We start from the raw sequence: 27389 nt of genomic DNA, 5'->3' as shown, positions 1-27389 counted from the left end.
CACTCACTCTGCACCAGCCAGTCTGCTTTTCTTGGACAGTCCAAACTCCTGCCTGTGAATGCAACACCTCTGTTGCCTGGTATGCTCTAGGATCTCAGCCTGGTTCTGCCCCTTCCTCAATAAGAGACTTTCTCTGACCACCCTCCTTGTAAATATCCATATATGCCTGGTCTGTCACACTCGAGCCCTTCATGGTGTCTTGGAGAACTTGAAATTACAGTCGGGCTTCCATATCTTCTCAGGTGGCTCAGTGGTAAAAAGAATTGTCTGCCAATGCAGGAGACGAGGGTTCGATCCCTGGGTCGGAAAGATCCCCTGGAGTAGAAAATGGTAACCCACCCCAGTATTCTTGCCTGGAGAATTCCATGGCTATAGTCCATGGGGTTGCAAAGAGTCGGACGTGACTGAGCGACTAAGCACTTTCCATCTCTGCGGGTTCTGCAGCCCTGCACACCGAAGATAAGTGTACTACATGTCTTATACAAGAGACTCTGCAGATTTTGGTGCGTGCGGCGGTGGGGTGGGGGTGGGGGGGACCGGTTTCCTGAAACCCATTCTCACAAGAATACCGAGGGATGACTGTGTATAACTGTTTACTTGTTTATCCCATCCATCTTCCCCACAAGACTGAGATTTTATCTGTCTCATCAATTTCTGCACTCTCAATTCAGTGCCCGAGCAGTGGAAATCAGATGGCGAAAATTTAAGAAATCATGTTAAATAAAGGTATGTGTCTAAAAAAGTCCTTAGAGGTGATTGCAAGGCTCTGAAGATTTTACAGCTATTTGGGTGCTCAAGCCCTTCTCCCTCCTGGTGTTTTTAACATTCCTCACTGCTCGTAATTCTAGTCTCTTGCCTCCTTATCCTTCTGTGTCCCCAGAGTTTCGCATTTCCATGCTGTCAAGAAATATTGGTTTATCACATAAATATGCCTAAATAATGTATTTAGTAATTACTTGTTTCTGAAGTTTATAATATTTCATATACTTTATAATTTTAAAATATTTAAAAATTTCATATATGTTATCGTTTTTTTTTTTCACTCAGTACTGCTTCTAAGATTCATCCGTGTTATTGTCTACAGTGATCGTTCATTCATTTTCCTTTTCACTGCTGGATAATTTTACTGCGTGAATATACCTGAGAGACTGAGCCATCCTTTTTTCTGTGAACACTTTGGTTTTCTCAGGTTTCGCTATTACATACAATGTTGCTATGAATATTCCTGAATATTGGTGCACACATGTATGAATTTCTGTAAAGTATGTAACTAGGAGTGGAATTACAAGATCTCATGGTATGAATACGCTGAAGTACACAGTAATGTCATTCTTGAAAGCAGTGTACCATTTTATGTTCCCAACAGCAGAGGATCAAATTTGAGATGTTTCTTGGAAAAGCACTAGTTGGTATTACATAAAATATTAAAAAAATCCAACCTAACATTCTCTATCTTTTAACTGACGAGTTTTGTACATTTACTGTGATTAACAATTTATATGGACGTGTTTACCAATGTATGTATCCATTCTTTCTTGCATCTCAGACATTCCTTTTAAGATAGTTTCAGTCTTTTTGAAACTATGTCCTTTAGAAGTTATGCCCCTTAGAAGTTTCGTTAGTGAAAAGGTGAAAGGAAGCTCTCTTGATTTTTGTTTATCTAAAAATGTCTTTGTCTTGTGAAGGTATTCTGTACTTAGAACGTCAGTCAGTCAGTCAGTCAGTTCAGTCGCTCAGTTGTGTCCGACTCTTTGCGACCCCATGAATTGCAGCACACCAGGCCTCCTTGTCCATCACCAACTCCTGGAGTTCACTCAGACTCATGTTCATCAAGTCGGTGATGCCATCCAGCCATCTCATCCTCTGTCGTCCCCTTCTCCTCTTGCCCCCAATCCCTCCAAGCCTCAGAGTCTTTTCCAGTGAGTCAACTCTTCGCATGAGGTGGCCAAAGTACTGGAATTTCAGCTTTAGCATCATTCCTTCCAAAGAAATCCCAGGGCTGATCTTCTTCAGAATGGACTGGTTGGGTCTCCTTGCAGTCCAAGGGACTCTCAAGAGTCTTATCCAACACCACAGTCCAAAAGCATCAATTCTTCGGCGCTCAGCTTTCTTCACAGTCCAACTCTCACATCCATACATGACCACAGGAAAAACCATAGCCTTGACTAGACGGACCTTTGTTGGGAAAATAATGTTTCTACTTTTCAATATGCTATCTAGGTTGGTCATAACTTTTCTTCCAAGGAGTAAGCGTCTTTTAATTTCATACACATTTCATTGTGTTGTTCAGCCGCTCAGTTGTGCTCAACTTTTGAGACCCCATGGACTGTAGTCCAGGCTCCTCTGATCATGGAATTCTCCAGGCAAGAATACTGGAGTGGGTTGACATTTCCTTCTTCAGGGGATCTTCCCAACCCAGCTATCAAACCCGTCTCTCTTGCATTGGCAAGTGGATTCTTTATCACTGAGCCACCAGGGAAGCCATTAGTAGTAATAAAAAATCTGCAAAAGCAGCAGCATTGACAAGGTCCTATCGACCCCAAGAGCAGGACAGTACATTCACCAAGCAAGCCACCATCTCCACCGTGTCTGGCCCCTCCAATGATGCGAGGCACGCTTGGCAAAGAGTCATTGTTACTAATCTGAAGGAGCTCGCAGCAGCAGGAAAAAAGGTGTAAGTCCCATGAAACGTAAATAGAGAGTGAAAGGCTTCGTGTGAAGCCTGAAGCGGGTGGCTTCAGAAGGGCGGTCAGAGTTCAGAGCAGGAAGTGTCTAAAGAGAGCTAGATCCCACTAAGATCGGGTTGCAGAAGCTCCTGAATCATATTTCCACACAATGCTGCTTCTGTGGCCAAACCACACCTTTCCTTTGAATCTAAGAAAAGCCAGAGTACGTTTTCTTCAGAAATAGTATCATGGCTTAATCTGAATCCTGAGTCAGGCATGAGGCAGATGAGAGCAATACTGAGACAAATGTTCTTTTAAAAAAAAAAAAAAAAAACCAAGTTAGAGAGAGAGCAACTGTGTAAAATGCCACACACACATTCCATGAATGGCAGACTGAGCGTGCCATCGAGTTGCTCGCTCAGGTGCCCGCTCCGGTTGTGAACGGTGGGGCATTCCTGCGTGGTTTTGTGAAACAGAACAAGACAGTGCAGGTTATACACGGGCTGGGCCGAAAGCCTCAGGAATTTCTTTCAACTGGTTTTTTTGGAAAGGTTAACAGCTGGCAGAGTTCTGGTGTGACACACATCTTAAGCAGACTATGGGAAAGAAGCGTATGTTATTTGTGACATTAATTACTAATCTGTGGTTGGTACCAACGAGTCACTTACTGACCGGGGAAGAATCTAACCTATTTGGAAAATGAAACTTTCTGAATATTAACTACTGAGCACCTACCCCCAAGAGACAGTGATAACCGGAATACAAAATGGTCTGGTGTAGAAATAAGATGAAAAGGCCCATTTTGATGACAGTTAGGAATTTAGTTTCATAATTTAGGAATTGCTGGTTTGCAGTCATCCACTTCCTCTCTATAGAGATTAAGTATAGAACATGCCCTTCCTGAGCAATTTGTTTCTTATCTTTCTGCAGGCTGCCCTAAGGGTGGTAAAGAAGAAAAGGAACAGCAAGCAGGTTTGTGCTTCGGGGTCAAAACTCAGTTTCTCTCCTTTACCCTCAATTATCTGCCTGGCAGGTGAAAGTGAGCAGCTTATAAAATCCGAAAGAATAACACTGGGTTTCTGGGACTCTCTGACCTCACACTGAGAGACAGAGAATGCCTGGGACCTAGATGGTCTTCTCTGTCTCTGCAGTTAATTCACAGTGACATGGGCACCCATGCTGAGTCAGTATCTTGGTGAAAACCCCGTAACTGTTGGATTTGCATATTCAACTTCTTGTATTCCAAGACCAGGTGCCTGTATACTCTTAGAAAGAACATATTTAATTTGTTCCCAAACTTCAGCACCGTTCAAAGAATACTGATAGTGGAAAGAAGATTTCCTCAACAGAGTCATTTCAGGAGTCCCAGAAACATCCTCCCCTTCGAGAAACAAATAGTAAGGAAAAAGGAGAGAAGGGTCTCCCTCAGACGTCAGCAAGGTAAACTGTAATATGAGCGGCCCTAGTAGTAACTGGCTAGAAGTGAGCACACGGTGTAATTAGTTACACTCATTCCTGTATCTGTCTTCGCGATTCGGTGCAAAGATGACTGTTACTACTGTGCATTTCCATTATAGTACTGTACTGAGTACTTATTCTTTTCTTGTATGGACTGATTTAATTCCCACAACAATCTTAAAAAGTGGGTACATTTATATTATTCATTTTAACAAACAGGACACCAAGAGGAGGCCGTGTGAAGTTAAGTTCACACGGCTTGTTAAGTAGCAAGATAAACCCCACGTAAAAGTCCTGGCTTCAGAATCCGTCCCTTTAGTCAATGGGCTGGGCCATACAGCTTCTTGAATAAAGCAAGACTTTTGGGGAAAAAAAATCTTGCTGCCTATAGTTGAAAATGGTGGAAGAGAAAAAGGAGTATTCCAGGAACACTGTGAATCAATTTAAGGCTTCAAAAACAAGGTTGCCAAGAAGGAAGAATGAAACAAGGGAAGAAATTCTGAAACGGGATCAATGGAGTCACTGTTTAGAGAAAAGAAAGACCTTATTCTCTTGGGAGGGTGTGAACTATTTATTCACCAATACCTGGTGAGATATAGAAAACACACACATGATAAACCAATGCAATATAAGAAAGAACAGTGGGGCATACAGTGCTTACATTCCAAAGTTCTGCTATCTGCTCAAATTCTTCTGACTTACCATCGAGCCTCAAGGAAATGACACTGGTCTTTCTAAGAGAAACGGCCATTTTCAAGTGTATAGTATTTGGAGGAAGCGGGGGCATGTGGTGCTGAAATTTTTATTTAAAGTTTGAAAATAATTCTCAAACTTGACAGACTCTTGGTGGAATGACATCCAATATCTAACTTCTAAACCTGCTATTCCACAGGAGTAGTGAAGGAAGAAGGCTGAAGCTGAGCGTCCAAAGAGGAGAACTAGCTAACAAAAGGCTGAAAAAACATTTTACCCCTTATTTATTAGCCTCATTCTTCTTTGACTTTCTGGCATTGGAAACTGCAAAATAAATCCATGGTACCATTTTTTTTTTTTTTTTTAGTGGATGAACAAGCTGGACCAAGAGAATGGAGAGGGAGATAAAACGAGACCACACAAATTTGCCCGTAATGAGGATGTATTACTTTTATAATGGACATAAACATCTTAAAAGCATATCGGTACCAATTACTGTTCCATGAGCATAATATGTGTGATGCCTGGTTTTTCCCCTCAAGGTGCTTGTTGTCTAATGAAAAGAGTAAATTATGGGCATTTTGTGGCTGTTTACATAACATAACCCTCATTAGGGTTTAGTCATATCATGACCACATGTGAAGTATGTAATTTGCCAACTTCAGCAAAAACTGGATTATGGGAATGGAAAAGGTGAAACAGAAAGACAGGTGACTAATTAGATACAATATAACTATGTACTGGGTCTTTAAGGCCCAATAAGCTAAAGCAGGTATCACTTAAGTCCTGATGAAAAGACAAAGTTTCAGTAAAAGGCTCTGTTTGTAAATTTAAAAAAAAAAAAAAAAAGTCATTTTATGATAGATTCATCTAAATGACAATTGGGAGATACATTAAACCATTAGAAAACTTCTGATTCACACAATTACTAGTGAGATGTCTTATGCAGGTCCTCCACGGCATGGTCTAGTCCACTTTGAATGGAAATGCTCATCACATCCAGAGAAACTACATATGGTACATATTTATACCATTGCCAATAACAATGGCAATGACTACACTGATATTGGCTGCTACGTCATTAAGCGTGTGTCTACATTATTATCGACAACAGTATACTACGAAGAGAATTATGACCACGGATAGTTTTCAATTTAAAGGAGTATTCCTTTTTATTTTTTTTCTCATAAGTTAAGTTTCATACCAGGGGCTTTCCAGGTGGCTCGCCTGTCAATGCAGGAGATGTGGATCCCTTCCCTGGGTTGGGAAGATCCCCTGGAGCAAGACATGGCAACCCGCTTCAGTATTCTTGCCCGGGAAATCCCATGGACAGAGGGGCCTGGCGGGCGACAGTCTATGAGCTTGCAAAGAGCTGGACACGACTGAGCACTGCACTCCTACTTTTCATATCAGACTTCGGCATGTGATGTGTTTTCCCTAGTTTTCTCTGTATCTACATTTACAGTTTCTATCTCCTTTTTTTCTTGCCTTCCCTCAGCCTCTCATCATATATCTCTCCTAAAACAGCCTCCACACTGGTCTCTCTGCCAGAAATTTCTTAATGTATGCCAAAGCTTCTTATCAATTCATTCATCACATTGCATTAGAGTGATCTTTAGAGAGAAAAACAAAACAACGAAACCCAAAAACAAAGAAGCAGTTTGATCATGTTCTCCCAAGACACCCCGCTCACCAACCCACATACTTTTCACTTTTTTGTACACATGCTCTGCTGTGTGGTATGGTATGGTACCTAGACAAAACCTTTCTCTTTTGTCTGCCGGGCAAACTCCTGCTTATTCTTCAAGACTTGACTCAAAAATCACCTCCCCTGTGCAGCATTCCCTAACTCTTCCACATCTATCAATACCTGCTTCCTGATTCCCCTGGGTTTCTTTGGTTAGAATAGAGACACGAAGGCAACTTCAGATTTACGTGTACATATGCTTTAAAAAGTAGTATAATTTAAAAATCTATATAATTATATTAATAACTAATGAACACATTAACTAGGTACAGGCATTACTTCGTTTTCTTGTGCTTCACAGATACTGTTTATTGTTTATTTTTTGCAAATTAAAGGTTTGTGGCAACCCTCAGTAAAACACGTCTTATTGATACCATTTTCCCAACAGTATTTGCTCACTTCATGTCTCTGTGTCATATTTTGGTAATTCTCAAAATATTTCAAACTTCTACATTTTATTACATAGCATTTGTTATGGTGATCAGTGATCTTTGATGTTACTACTGAAAAAGATTATGACTCACTGAAGGCCTAGGTGATGGTCAGCATTATTTAGCAATGAGGTATTTTTTAATTAAGGTATGTACATTTTTACTTGTTTATTTAGTTTTGGCTGCACTGGGTCTTCACTGCTGCACCCAGGCTTTCTCTAGTTGTGGCACGTGGGGGCCACTCCTCGCCGCGGTGTGCAGGCTTCTCACTGCGGGGGCTCCCTTGTTGCGGAGCACAGGTTCTAGGCTCAGAGGCCTCAGCAGCTGCAGTACGTGGACTCAGTAGTTGCGGCTCGAGGGTTCTGGAGTGCAGGCTCGGAAGCTGTAAAGCACGGGCTTAGTTGCTTCACTGCATGCAGAATCTTCCCAGACCAGGGATCAAACCTGTGTCCCCTGAATTAGCAGTGGATTATTATCCACTGTGCTGCCAGGGAAGTCCAAGGTACGTATATTTTTTGAAACATAATGCTACTGCATACTTCACGGACTATAGTGTAAACATAACTTTTATACATATTGGGAAACCAAAAAAGACTAGCTTTCACATGAATTCATTGTGATATTTGCCTTATGGCTGTAGTCTGGAACCAAACCCATAATACCTGAGAGATGCTTATAACATAGATATTTATATATTACAATAATATATCTAAGTAATATATTAATGAAATTAATGAAATAAATATCCTTTAGAAGTGATAAGTTTAACTAAATATTTCTTGCTGCTTCACTGTTTTAAAAACTATCCTTAGCTTCTGACACAGCCAATCAAGTCTGCATGCAGAGATGTCACTTGTAGATTATTTCCAGATTGCTATTGCCCCCTCAAGTGTTTGTTAATTCTTTTATTAAAGAACCTAAAGTATCATAGTCCTGGTGAGAGTGGTAAGCATTCATTCTTAGCCTAATCAACATTCTCATGAAATTCTAAAGCTTTCTGCTTTTAACATATATGGAGCACTAAGGGATAAAAGCACTGTACTAGATAAACTATTTTACTAGAGATCACTGAATATATCTGTGACCTCTGATAAAGAGCCAGGAGCATAAGTTTCTACCTATACAGCTGCCCCAATGCCGTGGGGAGTTTCCTAGATCAATGAAGGCCTGGTACCGTTGGTTGCAGAGGAACAGACATTCCCCCTCTCCCTGACTAACACAACCTGATTTTCCTTAGGTAGCAAAAAAAAAAAAAAAAAAAAGCAAGCTTAACTTGCAGTGTGATTGGGCTGTGGGGAGGTATATGATCCAGTTTTGGGAGGTGAAAAGTAAGCGAAACTCTGAATAGAGCTTTTGGAACTGACTGTTTTCCCTGATCAAGAAGCAGTAAAAACCTTCTCTGGCCCCTGCTTCCTTACTCACTGCGTGTGTGTGTGCACTCAGGCGCTTCAGTTGCGTCTGACTCTTTGCGACCCCATGGGCTGTAGCCCATCAGGCTCCTCTGTCCATGGGATTCTCCAGGCAAGGACACAGGATTGGATTCCTGTGCCCTCCTCCAGGGGATCTTCCCAATCCAGGGACTGAACCCGTGTCTCCTGCATCTCCTGCAATTGCAAGTGGAATCTGTACCCACTGAGCTACCTGGGAAGCCCGAACCCTGCTATATGAGGGTGTGATGTCTGAGGATGCAACAGTCACCTTGAGACCACAAGGGAAACCATCCTTCACTGAGGAGAGCAGAATGGAATCTGTTCCTAATCATTGGTTATAGGACTCCAGATGACACGGTCGAGCAGTTAACTAGCTGCAGAATTATTTATCTCCAGACTTCTTGGGTCAGATTTAAAAACTACTATTATTCAAGATAAAACTGGTTGCATATTCTGAACCTGTAATCAAATGCACGTTGACACAACTGAATCCAGAAAAAAACCCTAAGGATTTCAGTTTTGGAGACTGTGCATGTGTGCCAAGTTGCTTCAGTCATGTCTGACACTTTGTGACCCCATGGAGTATAGCTCGACAGGCTCCTCAGTCCATGGGCTTCCCCAGGCAAGAACACTGGAGTGGGTTGCCATGCCCTTTTCCAGGGGATCTTCCCCACCCAGGCAATGAACCCGTGTCTCTTAAGTCTCCTGTATCAGCAGGTGGGTTCTTTACCACTAGCACTGCCCGGGAAGCCCCTTGGTGATTACAAGTAATAAAATTAAAGAAAGGAAGATGAAGCAGAACTGCCGGGGACAGGAGACGCTCACGAGTGGCAGTTCAGTCATGTTGCTTTTCTGTTGTACACGGGACACCAGGTGGAGACATGAAGGGAAAAGCGGGCTTGAGGGTCTGATGCACAGAGGGGACCCCGGCAGAGCTGATGGCTGGGCTGCCTCTGCACAGACATGAGCGTTAAGGCTGTAGCCCTGGGTGAGATCTGTGAAAAGCTGAGGTGGGAACACTCAGGATGCTTTCTTAGTGGGGAGGAGGAACAGGAAGGGTCAACAAAGGTGATCACCAGAGACACTCAGGAAAGAGGCGGCAGAGAGCACAATCGTATTCTGATAAGAGGAGTGGAGGAAGAGGGAAATCCTGTGGGATAGCAATTTGACATTACCAGAATTTGAAATGTGCATACATGTGAGAGTTGGACCATAAAGAAGGCTGAACACCAAAGAACTGATCCTTTTGAACTGTGGTGTCGGAGAAGACTCTTGTGAGTCCTTTGGACTGCAAGATCAAACCAGTCCATCCTAGAGGAAATCAACCTTGATTATTCACTAGAAGAAATGATGCTGAAGCTGAAACTCCAATACTTCGGCCACCTGATGCAAAAAGTCGACTCATTAGAAAAGACTCTGATGCTAGGAAAGATTGAGGGCAGGAGGAGAAGGGGACGACAGAGGATGAGATGGTTGGATGGCATCACTGACTTAATGGACATGAGTCTGAGTGAACTCCGGGAGATGGTGGACAGGGAAGCCTGGTGCGCTGCAGCCCACGGGGTCACAAAGAGTTCGACATGACTAAGCAACTGAACAGCAGCAACACTCATTAAAACAACAATGAAACACCACTACACTCTTACTGGACAGGCCAGGATCAACGCTGACAACACGAAGTGCTGCTGAGGGTGTGGAGCAATAGGAACCCTCTCACTGCTGAGGGTGGGAATGTGAGATAGTACAGCCACTTTGGAAAACAAGTTTGGGAGTTTCTTATAAAACTAAACATAAAGACAGAAGAAAACTGCACACGTTATCTTTTGTCTTGGTGATGTCACTTCTTGAAACCTATCCTACAAAAGTATTGTATTTGGGGGAAAAGGTGTAAGTCCAGGATGTTCACTGTAGCCTTCCAAAAAGACTATCCAAAGGTCCATCTTAGGAGACTGGGTAAAATGAACTACTATGTATATTCACACAGTGAAGGTAAGCTATATGTTAGATATGGAAAACTGTGTAAGATGAATGGACATAATTAAATGACCGCCCCCCCGCCAAAAAAAATTAACTTGTATGGATACTATGTAATACATGTTTACATGTACACAGACAGATGGTTGCATATAAATAGGAAAGGATATGAACATTCATTTCAGTTCAGTTCAGTCACTCAGTCATTTCCAACTCTTTGTGACCCCATGGACTGCAGCGTGCCAGGCCTCCCTCTCCATCACCAATTCCCAGAGTTCACTCAAACTCTTGTCGATTGAGTCGGTGATGCCATCCAGCCATGTCATCCTGTTGTCCCCTTCTCCTCCTGCCCCCAATCCCTCCCAGCATCAGAGTCTTTTCCAATGAGTCAACTCTTCAATGGCATGAGGTGGCCAAAGTACTGGAGTTTCAGCTTAAGCATCAGTCCTTCCAATGAACACCCAGGACTGATCTCCTTTAGGACGGACTGGTTGGATCTCCTTGCAGTCCAAGGGACTCTCAAGAGTCTTCTCCAACACCACAGTTCAAAAGCATCAATTCAAAAAAAAAAAACAAAAAACAAACAAAAGCATCAATTCTTCGGCACTCAGCTTTCTTCACAGTCCAACTCTCACATCCATACATGACCACAGGAAAAAGCATAGCCTTGACTAGATGGACCTTTGTTGGCAAAGTAATATCTCTGCTTTTTAATATGCTGTCTAGGTTGATCATAACTTTCCTTCCAAGGAGTAAGCGTCTTTTAATTTCATGGCTGCAGTCACCATCTGCAGTGATTTTGGAGCCGCCCCAAAAAAGTCAGCCAGCCACTGTTTCCACTGCTTCCCCATCTATTTCCCATGAAGTGATGGGACCAGATGCCATGATCTTCGTTTTCTGAATGTTGAGCTTTAAGCCAACTTTTTCACTCTCCTCTTTCACTTTCAACAAGAGGCTTTTTAGTTCCTCTTCACTTTCTGCCATAAGGGTGGTGTCATCTGCATATCTGAGGTTATTGATATTTCTCCTGGCAATCTTGATTCCAGCTTGTGTTTCTTCCAGTCCAGCGTTTCTCATGATGCACTCTGCATATAAGTTAAATAAGCAGGATGACAATGTACAGCCTTGACGTACTCCTTTTCCTATTTGGAACTGATCTGTTGTTCCATGTCCAGTTCTGTTGCTTCCTGACCTGCATACAGGTTTCTCAAGAGGCAGGTCAGGTGGTCTGGTATTCCCATCTCTTTAAAAATTTTCCACAGTTTATTGTGATCCACACAGTCAAAGGCTTTGGTATAGTCAATAAAGCAGAAATAGATGTTTTTCTGGAACTCTCTTGCTTTTTCAAAGATCCAGCAGACGTTGGCAATTTGATCTCTGGTTCCTCTACCTTTTCTGAAACCAGCTTGAACATGTGGAAGTTCACAGTTCATGTATTGGTAAAGCCTGGCTGGGAGAATTTTGAACATTACTTTACTAGCGTGTGAGATGAGTGCAATTGTGCAGTAGTTTGAGTATTCTTTGGCATTGTCTTTCTTTGGGACTGGAATGAAAACTGACCTTTCCCAGTCTTGGGGCCACTGCTGAGTTTTCCAAATTTGCTGGCATATTGAGTGCAGCACTTTCACAGCTTCATCTTTCAGGATTTGAAATAGCTCAACTGGAATTCCATCACCTCCACTAGCTTTGTCCGTAGTGATGCTTTCCAAGGCCCACTTGACTTCACATTCCAGGATGTCTGGCTCTAGGTGAGTGATCACACCATCATGATTATCTGGGTCGTGAAGACCTTTTTTTGTACAGTTCTTCTGTGTATTCTTGCCACCTCTTCTTAATATCTTCTGCTTCTGTTAGGTCCCTACCATTTCTGACCTTTATCGAGCCCATCTTTGCATGAAATGTTTCCTTGGTATCTCTGATTTTCTTGAAGAGATTGCTAGTCTTTCCCATTCTGTTGTTTTCCTCTATTTCTTTGCATTGATCGCTGAGGAAGGCTTTCTTATCTCTCCTTGCTATTCTTTGGAACTCTGCATTCAGATGCTTATATCTTTCCTTTTCTCCTTTTCTTTTAGCTTCTCTTCTTTTCACAGCTATTTGTAAGGCCTCCTCAGGCAGCCATTTTGCTTTTTTGCATTTCTTTTTCTTGGGGATGGTCTTGATCCTTGTCTCCTGTACAATGTCATGAATCTCCATCCATAGTTTTACCAAACTGTTAATAGTGTTTTTTTATGAGAAGAAAGATAACTGAGAAATTTCTCTTTTCATTTTTTTAACCTATCTGGAATGTCTGCATTTTTAAATAATTTTAGCAATTAAAAAAGGATGCAATATGATCATCTCAATAGATACAGAAAAAGCCTTTGACAAAATTCAGCACCTATTTATGATTAAAACTCTACAAAAAATGGGCATAGAAGGAACCTATTTCAACATAGAAAAGGCAATATACGGTACGCCTACAGCAAACATTATTCTCAGTGGTGAAAAACTCAAAGCATTCCCCCTAAGATCAGGAACAAGACAAGGGCGCCCACTTTCACCACTATTATTCAACATACTTCTGGAAATCCTAGCTACAGCAATCAGAGAAGAAAAAATAAATAAATAAAAGGAATCCAGATCAGAAAAGAAGTAAAGCTCTCACTGTTTGCAGATGACATGATACCGTACATAGAAAATCCTAAAGATAGTATTAGAAAATTACTAGAGCTAATCAGCGAATTTAGCAAAGTTGCAGGATACAAAATCAGTACACAGAAATCACTTGCATTTCTATATACTAATAATGAAAAATCAGAAAGGGCAATTAAGGAATCAATCCCATTCACCACTGCAACAAAAAGAATTAAATATCTAGGAATAAACTTACCTAAGGAGATGAAAGAACTGTACACAGAAAATTATGACACTAATGAAAGAAATCAAAGATGACATAAACAGATGGACAGATATTCCATGTTCCTGGGTAGGAAGAATCAATATTGTGAAAATGACTCTCCTACCAAATATAATCTACAGATTCAATGTGATCCCTATCAAATTACCAATGGCATTTTTCACAGTACTAGAACAAAAAATTTCACAATTCATATGGAAACACAAAAGACCCTGAATAGCCAAAGCAGTCTTGAGAAAGAAGAATGGAGCTGGAAGATCAAACTTCTTGACTTCAGGTTATACTACAAAGCTACAGTCAGCAAGACAGTATGGTACTGGCACAAAAACAGAAATACAGACCAATGGAACAAGATAGAAAGCCCAGAAATAAACCCATGCACCTATGGGTACCTTATTTTTGACAAAGGAGGCAAGAATATACAATGGGGCAAAGACAGCCTCTTCAATAAATGGAAAACTGGACAGCTACATGTAAAAGAATGAAATTAGATCACTTCCTAACACCATACACAAAGATAAACGCAAAATGGATTAAAGACCTAAATGTAAGACCAGAAACTATAAAACTCTTAGAGGAAAATATAGGATGACATAAATCAAGGCAAGATCCTCTATGACCCACCTGCTAGAGTAAAGGAAATAAAAACAAAAGTAAACAAGTGGGACTTGATTAAACTTAAAAGCTTTTGCACAGCAAAGGAAACTATAAGCAAGATGAAAAGAAAACCCTCAGAATGGGAGAAAATAATAGCAAATGAAACAACTGACAAAGGATTAATTTCCAAAATATACAAGCAGCGCATACAACTCAATACCAAGAAAACAAACAATCCCATCAAAAAGTGGGAAAAAGACCTAAACAGACATTTCTCCAAAGAAGACATACAGATGGCTAACAAACACATGAAAAGAAGCTCAACATCACTCATCATTAGAGAAATGCAAATCAAAACCACAATGAGATTATCACCTCACACCGGTCAGAATGGCCAGCATTAAGAAGTCTACAAACAATAAATGCTGGAGAGGGTGTGAGTAGAAGGAAAGCTTTTGCACTGTTGGTGGGAATGTAAATTGATACAGCCACTATGGAAGACAGTACGGAGATTCGTTAAAAAACTAGGAATAAAACCACCATCAGATCAGATCAGATTCGTCGCTCAGTCATGTCCGACTCTTTGCGACCCCATGAATCGCAGCACGCCAGGCCTCCCTGTCCATCACCAACTCCCGGAGTTCACTCAGACTCATGTCCATCGAGTCAGCGATGCCATCCAGCCATCTCATCCTCTGTCGTCCCCTTCTCCTCCTGCCCTCAATCCCTCCCAGCAGCAGAGTCTTTTCCAATGACCCAGCAATCCCACTCCTAGGTATATACCCCGAGGAAACCAGGGTTGAAAAAGACACATGTATCTCATTCTTCATTGCAACACTATTTACAATAGCTAGAACAACTAGATGTCCACCAACAGATAAAAAGAAGTTGTGGTACATATACACAATGGAATATTACTCAGCCATAAAAAGGAATGCATTTGAGTCAGTTCTGATGAGGTGGGTGAAACTAGAGCCTATTATACAGAGTGAAGTGAGTCAGAAAGGGAAAGATAAATATTGTATTCTAACGCACATATACGGAATCTAGAAAAATGGTACTGAAGAGTTTACTTACAGGGCAGCAATGGAGAAACAGACATAGAGAATAGACTTATGGACATGGGGAGAGGGGAGGAAAGGGTGAGATGTATGGAAAGAGTAAAATGGAAACTTACATTACCATATGTGAAATAGGCAGCCAACAGGAATGTGCTGTATGGCTCAGCAAACTCAAACAGGGGCTCTATATCAACCTAGAGGGGTGGGATGGGGAGGAAGATGGGAGGGAGGGTCAAAAGGGAGGGGATATATGTATACCTATGGCTGATTCATGTTGAGGTTTGACAGAAAACAGCAAAATTCTGTAAAGCAATTATCCTTCAATAAAAAGTAAATTAATTAAAAACAGAATGTAGATTAAAAAAACTGATTATAGAAAGATTAGAGTTTTAAAGAAGGGACTGAATCACGTATACAAATGCTACAAATGGACATGCAGAAGAAATTGGAGAAAATGTCTGCAGAAAACCTAGTGAACGGTATCATACAAGTAGTGTCAAATTTCTAAAAACTGCAGAGCAAATTTAAAGCAATCCATGAATATCATATTTTTCTTAAATACAACAGAACTAATAATACTTGGGAACTATAATAAATATAAAGAAAATTTGATTCCTTTAAAAATAGGAGCCATAACCACCAAAGAGAAAGAAACCTGATGAAAAATACAATTTGGATTATGCTATATGTATGATAGCAGCAATATGGCATTTAAAGGTGGTATTTCAGTCCCTGATCCTAAAAACTAAGGAATTATTCTAGAAATAAAATGAAAATAATAGCCATAAAGAAAAGACAAAGATTATATTTTGACTTTGAGTTCAGTTCAGTTCAGTCGCTCAGTTGTCTCCAATTCTTTGCGACCCCATGGAATGCAGCATGCCAGGCCTCCCTGTCCATCACCAGCTCCCAGAGTTCACTCAAATTCATGTCCATTGAGTTGGTGATGCCATCCAACCATCTCATCCTCTGTCATCCCCTTCTCCTCCCACATTCAATCTTTCCCAGCATCAGGGTCTTTTCAAATGAGTCAGCTCTTCACATCAAATGGCCAAAGTATTGGAGTTTCAGCTTCAGCATCAGTCCTTCCAATTAATATTCAGGACTGATCTCCTTTAGGATGGACTGGTTGGATCTCCTTGCAGTCCAAGGGACTCTCAAGAGTCTTCTCCAACACAACAGTTCAAAAGCATCAGTTCTTCGGTGCTCAGCTTTCTTTATGGTCCAACTCTCACATCCATACAGGACTACTGGAAAAACCATAGTTTTAACTAGATGGACCTTTGTTGGCAAAGTAATGTCTCTGCTTTTTAATATGTTGTCTAGGTTGGTCATAGCTCTTCTTCCAAGAAGCAAGCATCTTTTAATTTAATGGCTGCAGTCACCATCTGCAGTGATTTTGGAGCCCCCAAAAATAAAAGTCTGCCACTGTTTCCACTGTTTCCCTGTCTATTTGCCATGAAGTGATGGGACCAGATGCCATGATCTTAGTTTTCTGACTGTTGAATTTTAAGTCACATTTTCACTCTCCTTTTTCACTTTCATCAAGAGGCTCTTTGGTTCCTCTTCACTTTTTGCCATAAGGGTGGTGTCAGCTGCATATCTGAGGTTACTGATATTTTTCCCGGCCATCTTGATTCCAGCTTGTGCTTCGTCCAGCCTAGCATTTCTCATGATGTACTCTGCATATAAGTTAAATAAGCAGGGTGACAATATACAGCCTTGACGTACTCCTTTCCCGATTTGGAATTGGCCTGTTGTTCCATGTCCAGTTCTAACTGTTCTTCTTGTCCTGCATACAGATTTCTTAGGAGGCAGGTCAGATGGTCTGGTATTCCCATCTCTTTAAGAATTTTCCACAGTTTGTTGTGTTTTGACTTACTATACCATTATTAAGGAAAGTTCAAACTTGAAGATGCTTTTCTTATTTCAAATGCATTATTTACTCAATCTTGTCAAAATCCTAAATGTTTTGCTACATTTTAAATTTCAACTTGCAAGTAATAGTCATGATGATAGTAGCCTATGTGTGTCCAGGTATAAAAGGAACATGTAAGTCTCTCTCTCTCTCTCTTTTTTTTTTCCTGGACAGTTAACACTTTTAAATTCACAAGGGATTAAAAAAAATTTTTTTTTGTATGTAAGAACCACTGAAAATTAGAGTGGTCAGATAGAGTAGGTAGTTTTTCATGATATATATAATTCTGGAAAGGCTTAAGAAAATGAACTTTAACCTATTAACTTTATGTTAGATTGCAGAAGCTACTTTTGAAAAACCTTGCCATAAACTCATCTGCAAAGTACCTGATTATTTATCTATTTTACACATTAGGGTTGTTTTTTTTTTTTTTTTGACTTACACAGTTTTCTGAAAGCTGTATCAATTTTTTAAAAAACATAAGATCTAGTTTCTTCTGTAACTCGTGAAAAATTTTCCTCAATTTAATTCATTACTGATAAATCAACTGTTTAACATTGAAAGGGGCTATGTACTGTAGAGCACAGGGAACCCTGCTCAGTGTTATGCAGCAGCCTGGATGGGAGGGGAGTTTGGGGGAAAATGGATACATGCCTATGTATGGCCGAGTCCCTTCGCTGTTTACCTGAAACTATCACAACACTGTCAATCAGGTATACCCGAATACAAAATAAAGGTTTAAAAAAAAAACCAAACAGTGGTTGTGACTAGATCTAGCCCGCTATGACAATAACTAACCAAACCACCTACTTGATGGCCATGCCTCTGAGTAAAAGCAGTCAAATCCTGTTTTTCCAGAATATCATTTAAAAATAAACACAAGATTTAGCAGTGAAACTGATTACTAAAACAAGTTTCATTCCTGATGCTGAAATTTCAAAATGGATGCAGACAGAGACTCTGGTGACACCTTTCAGGAAAGCTGATGTTTGGGGGGGCAGCTTCCCTGTCTTGATCTCACTCAGCACCCCCACCCAAGCCAGCCTCCCTACACCTCTGCTCCCTAGAAACCTCTAACTGGAATGGCCAAAAAATAAAAATGCATTCAGAATTTTCCATAAGCTGGTACGGAAAAACCCCAATGAACTTTTTGGCAAACCCAGTATTTCATCCCTCTCTCTCTCTCTCTCTCTCTCTCTCTCTCTCTCTCTCTCACACACACACACACACACACACATACACACTCACAGACCAATACCTCGGTGCCTGTGTCCCATTACCTCAATGGATATTTTACAGTTATTCTTTTTAAAATGGAAGGCAAACCAATGGGGGCGTTATCATATGATGGCTAGTCTCTCAAAATCAACAGTATACAAAAGAAGGGCCTAACTTTGTCCTAGAGAATCTTTCAGATTTCAGTGAGGGGGTGGCCTTTCTTGAAGACTAAGTAGTACAAGTTTGCTAGGCTGAAAAAGGGAAGAGCAGTTTAAGCAGAGGGAAGATCTAATGTCTGGAGGCACACAGTCTAATGGCCTGTCCTCGCAAAAGAGAGGAAAGAGGTCTGGAGTGGCAAGATCACGGGGGTGGGCTTGAGGTAGGTGGGAAAAGGGGGTGGAGAAAAAGGTGAGGGCTTCTTTGGTGGCTCAACGGTAAAGAACTCGCCTGCAGTGCAGGAGACCTGGGTTCGATCCCTGGGTCGGGAAGATCCCCTGGAGAAGGAACTGACAACCCACTCCAGTATCCTTGCCTGGGAAATCCCACGGACAGAGAAGCCTGGTGGGCTACAGTCCACGGGGTCGCAAAGAGTCGGACGCAGACTGAGAGCCTAAACAACAACAAGAGAAATGGGAGGGACAGACTGCTTCACTCCACCTTTTAACCCGTGGGCAGTGGGCAGCCCGTGGCAATCCGGGCTCCTCCTCCGGCTCCCCAAGCCGGCTGCTTTCCCACGGTTGGTCCATGCTGCATGGCCCCTCCCACAGCTCCTTTCAATAAGCCAGTCTTGTCTTTCCAGGAAAAAGAAAATCTGGTTTTCTGGTGAACTGGAGTCCTCGTTTTTCTATCCGCTCTGGAAAAGTGGGATTTTACAGTTCAGTCAAGACCTTTTCATGAATATAGATGAAGACCCTCATTTCAGGAACTTACCTCATATACTTTGTAAGAATCTTTTCTATTCTTTAGATAGCTTTTGCGGTAACGTTTCTCATCTGCTTTTTCTAAACTAGTAAAAGCTAGTTTTTTGGAACTAGGTTACAGACCGACTTTGGCCCATTTAACAAGGTCAGACTGTTTATTCTTGACAGAATTCTTTCCCACTGTAAAAAGGTACTTTTAAATGCCACATTCCAAGACCAGTGCCAGTAAACCACTGAAGCATATTTTCCCACAAGAACAGATACCATGTGCGGTCCACACCTCACTGAAATCACCCTGCGTTACATAAGGTGCAGGGAGGCGTCAGCGTCACCGAGGAATCTACCAGCCTCTCTCAGAAAACACGTCCCCACATCTAGAAGCATGCTGACCTTTAAAGAGGAATTCATCAAAATAAAAATGGGAAAGAAGAAAGGGAAGGATGGGTTAGAAATTAAACAAACAAACAAAAAAAAGTTATATAGCAGAAGAGAAATCTTGAAACTTTAGTATCCAAACCTAGAAGCAGGAGAAATTTTTAATCCCTTATTTTGGGCTTTTTATGGTTGAGTGGCTAAATTTATGGCCCCCACTTTTAGATTCTGCCAGCCTTCAAAATAAATATATGAGCAGTGCTAAAGTAAATTCTCCTACGCGTTCCCCTCCTTTCTGTTGGATGTTTCCCTGAGACCTGACGGTAGACTATTCCTCCACAGCCAACTGTAAGCTTTAGCATTCAAATTTATGAGGGGCTTAAAAATCGCCAGTGTCCTTATGATGTTGGGTGTCACAACGTCACTCTCCTTGTGCTCCAATCTGCAGAGAAAAGGAAAACAGAAAGTGGGAGCAGCAAGAGGCACTGTTCAGCAGCCCAGCGAGCATCGGTGATAAACACATTTGAAATATTAGCAATAAAGTCAATACAACAGGAAAGAAAATCCAGCATAACAGAGCGACCGCACACAAGTCTGAGCTGAACTTCTGGAGACAGCTATACAGATCAGGGTTTCCCCGGTGGTTCAATGGTAAAGAACCCGCCTGCCAATGCGGGAGACACAGGAGACCTGAGTTCGCTCCCTGGGTCAGGAAGATCCCCTGCTGAAGGGCATGGCATCCCACTCCAGTAGTCTTGCCTGGAGACTCCTATGGACAGAGGAGCCAGGTGGGCTGCAGTCCACAGGCTCACAAAGAGTTGGGCACAGCTGAAGCAACTTGAACAGGCACACATCCACATAGAGATTAACAGAAACACGTACTTATACTTCTCAAGAACCCAAGTGGACTAAATAAAATGACTAAAGGAAACAGTAACACAGACATTTTCTACCTTTTCCTACAACATTACGGTTCCTTTAAGGATCCCCAAAGACCTTAAATCTTAATTTAAACACACTATACAGTAAATGTACCTGCACAAGTAGGGGAGGAGTAGGAAGGCTTGGGAATCTCAAATAAGGAGGATGAAGCATGGTAATTATTTGAAGGTTAGGACTGGCTGCCTCAACAGATACTCAAAGTGTAACTGCCACTCCCTCAGAGCTCCAGTGACTGTCAGGGAGTGACGCAGTGGGCAACTGGGAAGATTAGCTGAAAGCTGGGTTTAAAATAAACAACAAATCTTTAGATGCTTATCAATGAAGAAGAACTAAAGAGCCTCTTGATGAAAGTAAAAGAGGAAGAGTTAAAGAGTTGGCTTAAAACTCAACAATCAGAAAACTAAGATCATGGCATCTGGTCCCATCTCTTCATGGCAAATAGATGGGGAAACAATGGAAACCGTGACAGACTTTATTTTGGGGGGCTCCAAAATCACTGCAGATGGTGTGATTAAAATACACACAAAATTAAAAGATGCTTGCTCCTTGGAAGAAAAGCTATGACCAACCTAGACAACATATTAAAAAGCAGACATTACTTTGCCAACAAAGGTCTGTCTAGTTAAAGCTATGGTTTTTCCAGTAGTCACATATGGATGTGAGAATAGGACCATAAAGAAAGCTGAGCGCCGAAGAACTGATGCTTTTGAACTGTGGTGTTGGAGAAGACTCTTGAGAATTCCTTGGACAGCAAGGAGATCCAACCAGTCCATCCTAAAGGAAGTCAGTCCTGAATATTCACTGGAAGGACTGATGCTAAAACTGAAACTCCAATACTTTGGCCATCTGATGCAAAGAATTGACTCATCTGAAAAGACCCTGATGCTGGGAAAGATTGAATGTGGGAGGAGAAGGGGATAACAGAGGATGAGATGGTTGGATGGTATCACCAACTCAATGGACATGAATTTGAGTAAACTCTGGGAGCTGGTGATGGACAGGGAGGCCTGGCATGCTGCAGTCCATGCAGTTGCAAAGAGTCAGACAGGACTGAGTGACTGAACTGAACTGAATGATGATGCAATGGTCCCACCAGCAACACGGAAAAAGTAGAGTTGGAAATTTATTCACCGATTCATCTGTAAAAAGAGGGAGTTGTGAAAGAACTTATATTTAAAGAGTAGTGAGAAATGATGGTGTTCAACAATAAGGAATATGTATTTATGAGCATGGGGGTGATTTGCAGGTGGGAAGGAGAGGATGGAGGGGTTGGTGATGGACAGAGAGGCCTGGTGTGCTGCAGTCCATGGGGTCACAAAGAGTTGGACATGACGGAGTCACTGAATTGAACTGAACACAGAAAAAACAAAAAACAACCCTCTGCGTGCCATGCTACCGAGTTGGAATTAATTCTTTAGACAATGGAGAATCATGAGGATTTGTTTCATTCATTCATCACGTGTTTATCAAGTGACTACCATGGGCCAAGAGGGCACTGTAGGAAACTCTAAAATAGTGCAACACCGCAGGCGAGTGAATAAAAACGGCAGTGTTCAACGTAACAGAATTTCAGTGACACTTCTCAACTCAGGAACTTGTACTAGGAGACGAGCCAAGCCCAAGCAAACTGAAGATATTCCTATCTTTCCCCGCCTTACAAGGGAGCAAGCAGCGGTATCTGCAAAACACCAGAAGTGACATATCCTAAGAATTAGAGAGGATGTGAAAATCCAAGTTATAGAGACATTGTTTTCTACTCAATTCTAAGGACCGCGTCTCATACTCTGCTGAAGGGACATGACAGGACAGTTGTGTTAAGGGAATTTAGGGGCGATGGGATAATCATTCCCATACGAATATTAAATGGAAGAGGCAACGAAATGTTTCCAGCTTCTGGATCCCTAAGAAACCCTCTGTTTGCAAAACCTCTCTAAAGCACTTGGACTCCAAAACGTTAGAACAATGGTTGGTCTTTACACTCAAACCTGGCCTCGAGCTTCTGAGATTTGGGCATCCCCTGTGGCTCAGACAGTAAAAAATCTGCCTGTAATGCAGAAGACCAGGCTTTGATCCTTGGGTCGGGAAGATCTCCCAGAAAAGGGAAGGGCAACCCATTCCAGTATTCCTGTCTGGAGAACTCCATGGATAGAGGAGCCTGGCGGGCTACAGTCCATGAGGTCACAGAGTCAGACTCGACTGAGTGACTCACCTTTAAGCCATCATTCAACTTACTTCTGAGACCTGAATGGCCTCACACAGGGTAGACACGGGCAGGATGAATGTAGATAACCAGGTGACAAGCAGACCCTGTCTATATCATACCTTGATGAGGGGGCCGAACAGATGTATGGAGGAAGCAAAACAGCTTCCAGGCAGTAGCATTACAGTTAAACTGTTTTTGTCCAGAACTAATTTTCAGCAGTGATCGCTTACGAAGGAGCTGCAATCAAATGAACGTCTATCTTTTACAAACAAGGAAAGCAGTCATTTGATGGACTGAGCAAGAAGAGTCGGTGCGATGCGATAGGCACCCACAGGCACGCCACGGCGGCATCCTGTACGGTGAGGAATACAGGCTCTTTCTTCAGGGAAGGTGCTCACCGTGGTCAACAGCATCTGCCTTTACCCCACAGGCAGAGACTACCCATCAGATGGTAACTGGAAATGTGTTTGATTGCCACTGAGAAAGCGTAACGGAGGATCTGGCTGGCTTCGCGTGTTTGTCTTGGCTCTGGCCTTTTCCACGTCCCCAGCCCTGGGAACCCTAAGGAAAAACGTGTCCTGTTCCCAAGCCGTGGGTACTGCCCCATTGTGCTCCGCTTCCCTCGCTGGTGAAAGTGAAAACGAAGGCGGCACAAGCGCTCCATTGTGAGCTGGGAAACACGCACTGGCGACTGGAGGCGTTCACAACAGACCTGGCTGTCTCTCGGCGAGCGGAGGTCGAACGGGGCGGGAGCCACGGGAGCCTGGCGAGGTGCGTCCTGCCCTTTCGCCGAGGTGCCCTGGCGACAGGCTTTGGGTTTTTTCCATTATACTCGGTTCACGCCTTTGCCCTGATTTACTCAGTATGCACTGGCAGGCTTTGCAGGCTTCTGTGGGAGCAACTCGGCTGCCCGAGGAGGCACAGACCCTGCCAGGTCTCCATAGTAAATACAACACGCACGGAGAGGAAACAAGCATAAACAATTTATTTTCTCCTGTAAAAGATGACATTGTTCTCTGATCTTGGGTCTGGCTTCCCTTTGCCGGCTTCGTGGTGCCAGCTGTCGAGTGAGCTATCCCAAACAGAAACGGACAAAATGAGCACAGAGTGCAGGACGGGCACCTCCATGGGGCCTGCACCCAGGGAGGATGCTGGCGGCCTCTCAGCATCTCCCATCCTGGAGGGCGTGAGCGGGGAGGGCTTCCCTGACCCAAGGGCTTTGCAGCATTCTGCCCTTCTCCCTTGTTGCACTTTTCTCTGTTTCTAACTCTACACTTCTTGGCATGACTAACTGATTAAGATCTGCCTCCCCATTTTGAGCTCCATGAGAGCAAGACCTCGTCCACTTCTGCTCCCCACGGTCCCTCGGATTCACCGACAGTGCTTGGCACGTGGAAAGCGATCAGGATCTGCTGACTGAATGTCACAACTCCATTAACTTTCTACCCTCGGGTTATCAAAGACTTTCTGAATCCACAAGGTTTCTTTCGTGTTTACTAAGCGCTACCCACAGGCTTCCGAGGAGGCGCAAAGGACCTGCCTGACAAAGGAGAAGATGTAAGAGACTCAGAGTCGATCCCTAGGTCGGGAAGACCCCCGGAGGAGAGTGTGGCAACCCACCCTAGTATTCTTGCCCAGAGAATCCCATGGTCAGAGGAGTCTGGTGGACTATACAGCCCAAGGGGTCACGAAGAGTTGGATATGACTGAAGTGACCTGGCACTCATGCTCGCATGCAATTGCTACCCATGTGGGCACCGGAAGAGGAAAACACCAGAGGCGTAAGGAGATGATGTAAGCAATTGGGATTTTTTCTAATTCTTGTGGAGTGATTTTAAATATGGAAATTTTGGGAGTCTTATCAGTTTCATATAAAAAAAAATCCCCAAGTGAATTTTTGTAATCCATATAATTATCAAAACAGTCTTCCCATGTTTCCTATTTAGTTGTTATCTTTTACTTCTACAGAGAGGAAGGTGCTTTCATATGCTTACATATGTCCTTTAATAGGAAAGATAATACAGAAAAAAGGAACTTTTGAGAAGGAGAATGTGATTCACTTAGTAAGAATTTTTATTAAGTCACTGAAGACAGAATATTCTCATTCTTCCATATGATACAAAGTGGATTTTTTCCCTCCAAACTGTGTGGTAGGCACAGGCATTTGGAGGAAAAATGCGAATTCTCCCATTTGTCTAATGATTGGATAAAGGTGCCCCCAAAACACTGAAAAGGCACTGTAATACTTATTGTTCACCGAAGAACAGAAATTCGTTTATGGCAGGGCGATTCTGGACTTCATCCCAGCATGAGAAGTTACTGATGCCCCAAAAGGAACGAGCTCATTTTAGGCTGTAGCCTTCTCTCTACCCACAGGTGGCATCATGGTGACTGCCCTGAGGAGTGACTCACTCTAACTGCATAGATGTGGCCATTACATCTGGATATAAAAACATCAACCCTGGCACCGCCAAAGTACTGGAGTTTCAGCTTTAGCATCATTCCTTCCAAAGAAATCCCAGGGCTGATCTCCTTCAGAATGGACTGGTTGGATCTCCTTGCAGTCCAAGGGACTCTCAAGAGTCTTCTCCAACACCACAGTTCAAAAGCATCAATTCTTCGGTGCTCAGCTTTCTTCACAGTCCAACTCTCACATCCATACATGACCACAGGAAAAACCATAGCCTTGACTAGACGAACCTTTGTTGGCAAAGTAATGTCTCTGCTTTTGAATATGCTATCTAGGGTGGTCATAACTTTCCTTCCAAGGAGTAAGCATCTTTTAATTTCATGGCTGCAGTCACCATCTGTAGTGATTTTGGAGCCCAGAAAAATAAAGTCTGACACTGTTTCCACTGTTTCCCCATCTATTTCCCATGAAGTGATGGGACCAGATGCCATGATCTTAGTTTTCTGAATGTTGAGCTTTAAGCCAACTTTTTCACTCTCCACTTTCACTTTCATCAAGAGGCTTTTTAGTTCCTCTTCACTTTCTGCCATAAGGGTGGTGTCACCTGCATATCTAAGGTTATTGGTATTTCTCCCGGCAATCTTGATTCCAGCTTGTGTTTCTTCCAGTCCAGCATTTCTCATAAAGGCTGTATATTGTCACCCTGTTTATTTAACTTATATGCAGAGAACTGCCATATGACCCAGCAATTCCACTGCTGGGCATACACACCGAGGAAACCAGAATTGAAAGAGACGTGTATCCCAATGTTCATCACAGCACTGTTTACAACAGCCAGGACATGGAAGCAACCTAGATGTCCATTGGCAGACAAATGGATAAGAAAGCTGTGGTACATATACACAATGGAATATTACTCAGCTATTAAAACGAATGCATATGAATCAGTTCTAATGAGGTAGATGAAACTGGAGCCTATTATACAGAGTGAAGTAAGTCAGACAGAAAAACACCAACACAGTATATTAACACATATATATGGAATTTAGAAAGATGGTAACGATGACCCTGTATGCGAGACAGCAAAAGAGACACAGATGTAAAGAACAGACTTTCGGACTCAGTGAGAGAAGGTGAGGGTGGGATGATTTGAGAGAACTGCACTGAAACGTGTATTACCATATGTAAAACAGATGGCCAATCTGAGTTTGTGCATGAAGCACGGCACCCAAAGCTGGTGCTCTAGGACAACCCAGAGGCGTAGGGTGGGGATGCAGGTGGGAGGGGAGTTCAGGATGGTGGGGGGAGGGGAGGGGAACACATGTATACCTGTGGCCGATTGATGTTGATGTACGGGAAACCCACCAAAATAAAGTAATTCTCTTCCAATTAAAACAAATTAATTAAAAAACAAACAAAACAAAAAGTCCATGTGTGCGTGTTTGCTCAGTGTTGTATGACCCTTTGAGACCCCACGAACTACAGCCCGCTAGGCTCCTCTGCCCATGGAATTCTCCAGGCAAGAATACCGGAGTGGGCTGCCATGCCCTGCTCCAGTGGAATCTTCCCGACCCGGGGATCGAACCCACGTCTCCTGTGTCTCCTGCATTGGCAGGCAGATTCTTTACCACTATGACACCTGGGAAGCCCTGAAAATGTACATGCTTTAATTAAAAAATAATTATTGCTAAGAAATCCTGCCTTCTGCAGCACATAATGTTTTTGAAATAGTAACATCACAGATCACCAAAACAAATATTCAATTTAAGACTGAAACAGCTGGAAAATATTGCCAGAGTTACAAAAAAGTGACACAGAGACATTAACTGAACAAACGCTGTTGGAAAACGGTGCTATAATGCAGGATCACCACAAAGCGCCCATTTGTAAAACATGCAACATCTGCTAAACGCAATAGAGCGAGGCGAATAAAATGAGGTATGCCTGTATTCTTGAAATCCATCTGCCACAAGATTATATATAACCGCATGGGGCATGATTTGTACAGGTCCCTTACGTACAATGGAAAGAAGCTCCCTTGGACCTGTTCTCTGGTTTTCCACAAATGTAGTTATTTCATTACAGGTCGCAGAATTTGATTTTCAGGGTTTCAGAAACAGTTCTTCACCAGGCTCTGAGTATAATGGGCCCCACTTCTCTTCACCTTCCCAGCTCCTCCCTGCAGAACAAGAGGCCTCATGTACGTGCTTACGGCCACCCCCATCTGCATGTCCCCATCCTGCCCAACGTCTGCAAGCTACTGCCCCTTAGGCGTGTGGCGAGCACACAGGTGGCCCGATGTGCTTTTAGGAAGAAGAGAAGAGCTTGTGCGATTCCCATTCGGTCAGGGAACTCCAAAGCCTTGCGTTTAGCTGGCTGAGCGTGGGGGTCTCAGACTCTGAGAGGTATCTGGATTCTGTCCTCATCAAGAGAGGCGTGGCTAGAGCAGGGCCA

At 42.6% G+C, this 27389-nt stretch overlaps 1 protein-coding gene across 6 annotated transcripts in view; it reads right to left on the bottom strand.

Annotated features, from left to right (window-relative positions):
* Positions 1 to 27389, bottom strand: part of CDK6 (cyclin dependent kinase 6) — a 260499-nt gene that overhangs the window by 111403 nt on the left and 121707 nt on the right. The window lies entirely within an intron of this gene.

This window comes from Bos indicus x Bos taurus, chromosome 4, assembly GCF_003369695.1.
Source record: "Bos indicus x Bos taurus breed Angus x Brahman F1 hybrid chromosome 4, Bos_hybrid_MaternalHap_v2.0, whole genome shotgun sequence".
NCBI lineage: Eukaryota > Metazoa > Chordata > Mammalia > Artiodactyla > Bovidae > Bos > Bos indicus x Bos taurus.
This window is presented reverse-complemented; position numbering and strand designations above follow the sequence as displayed.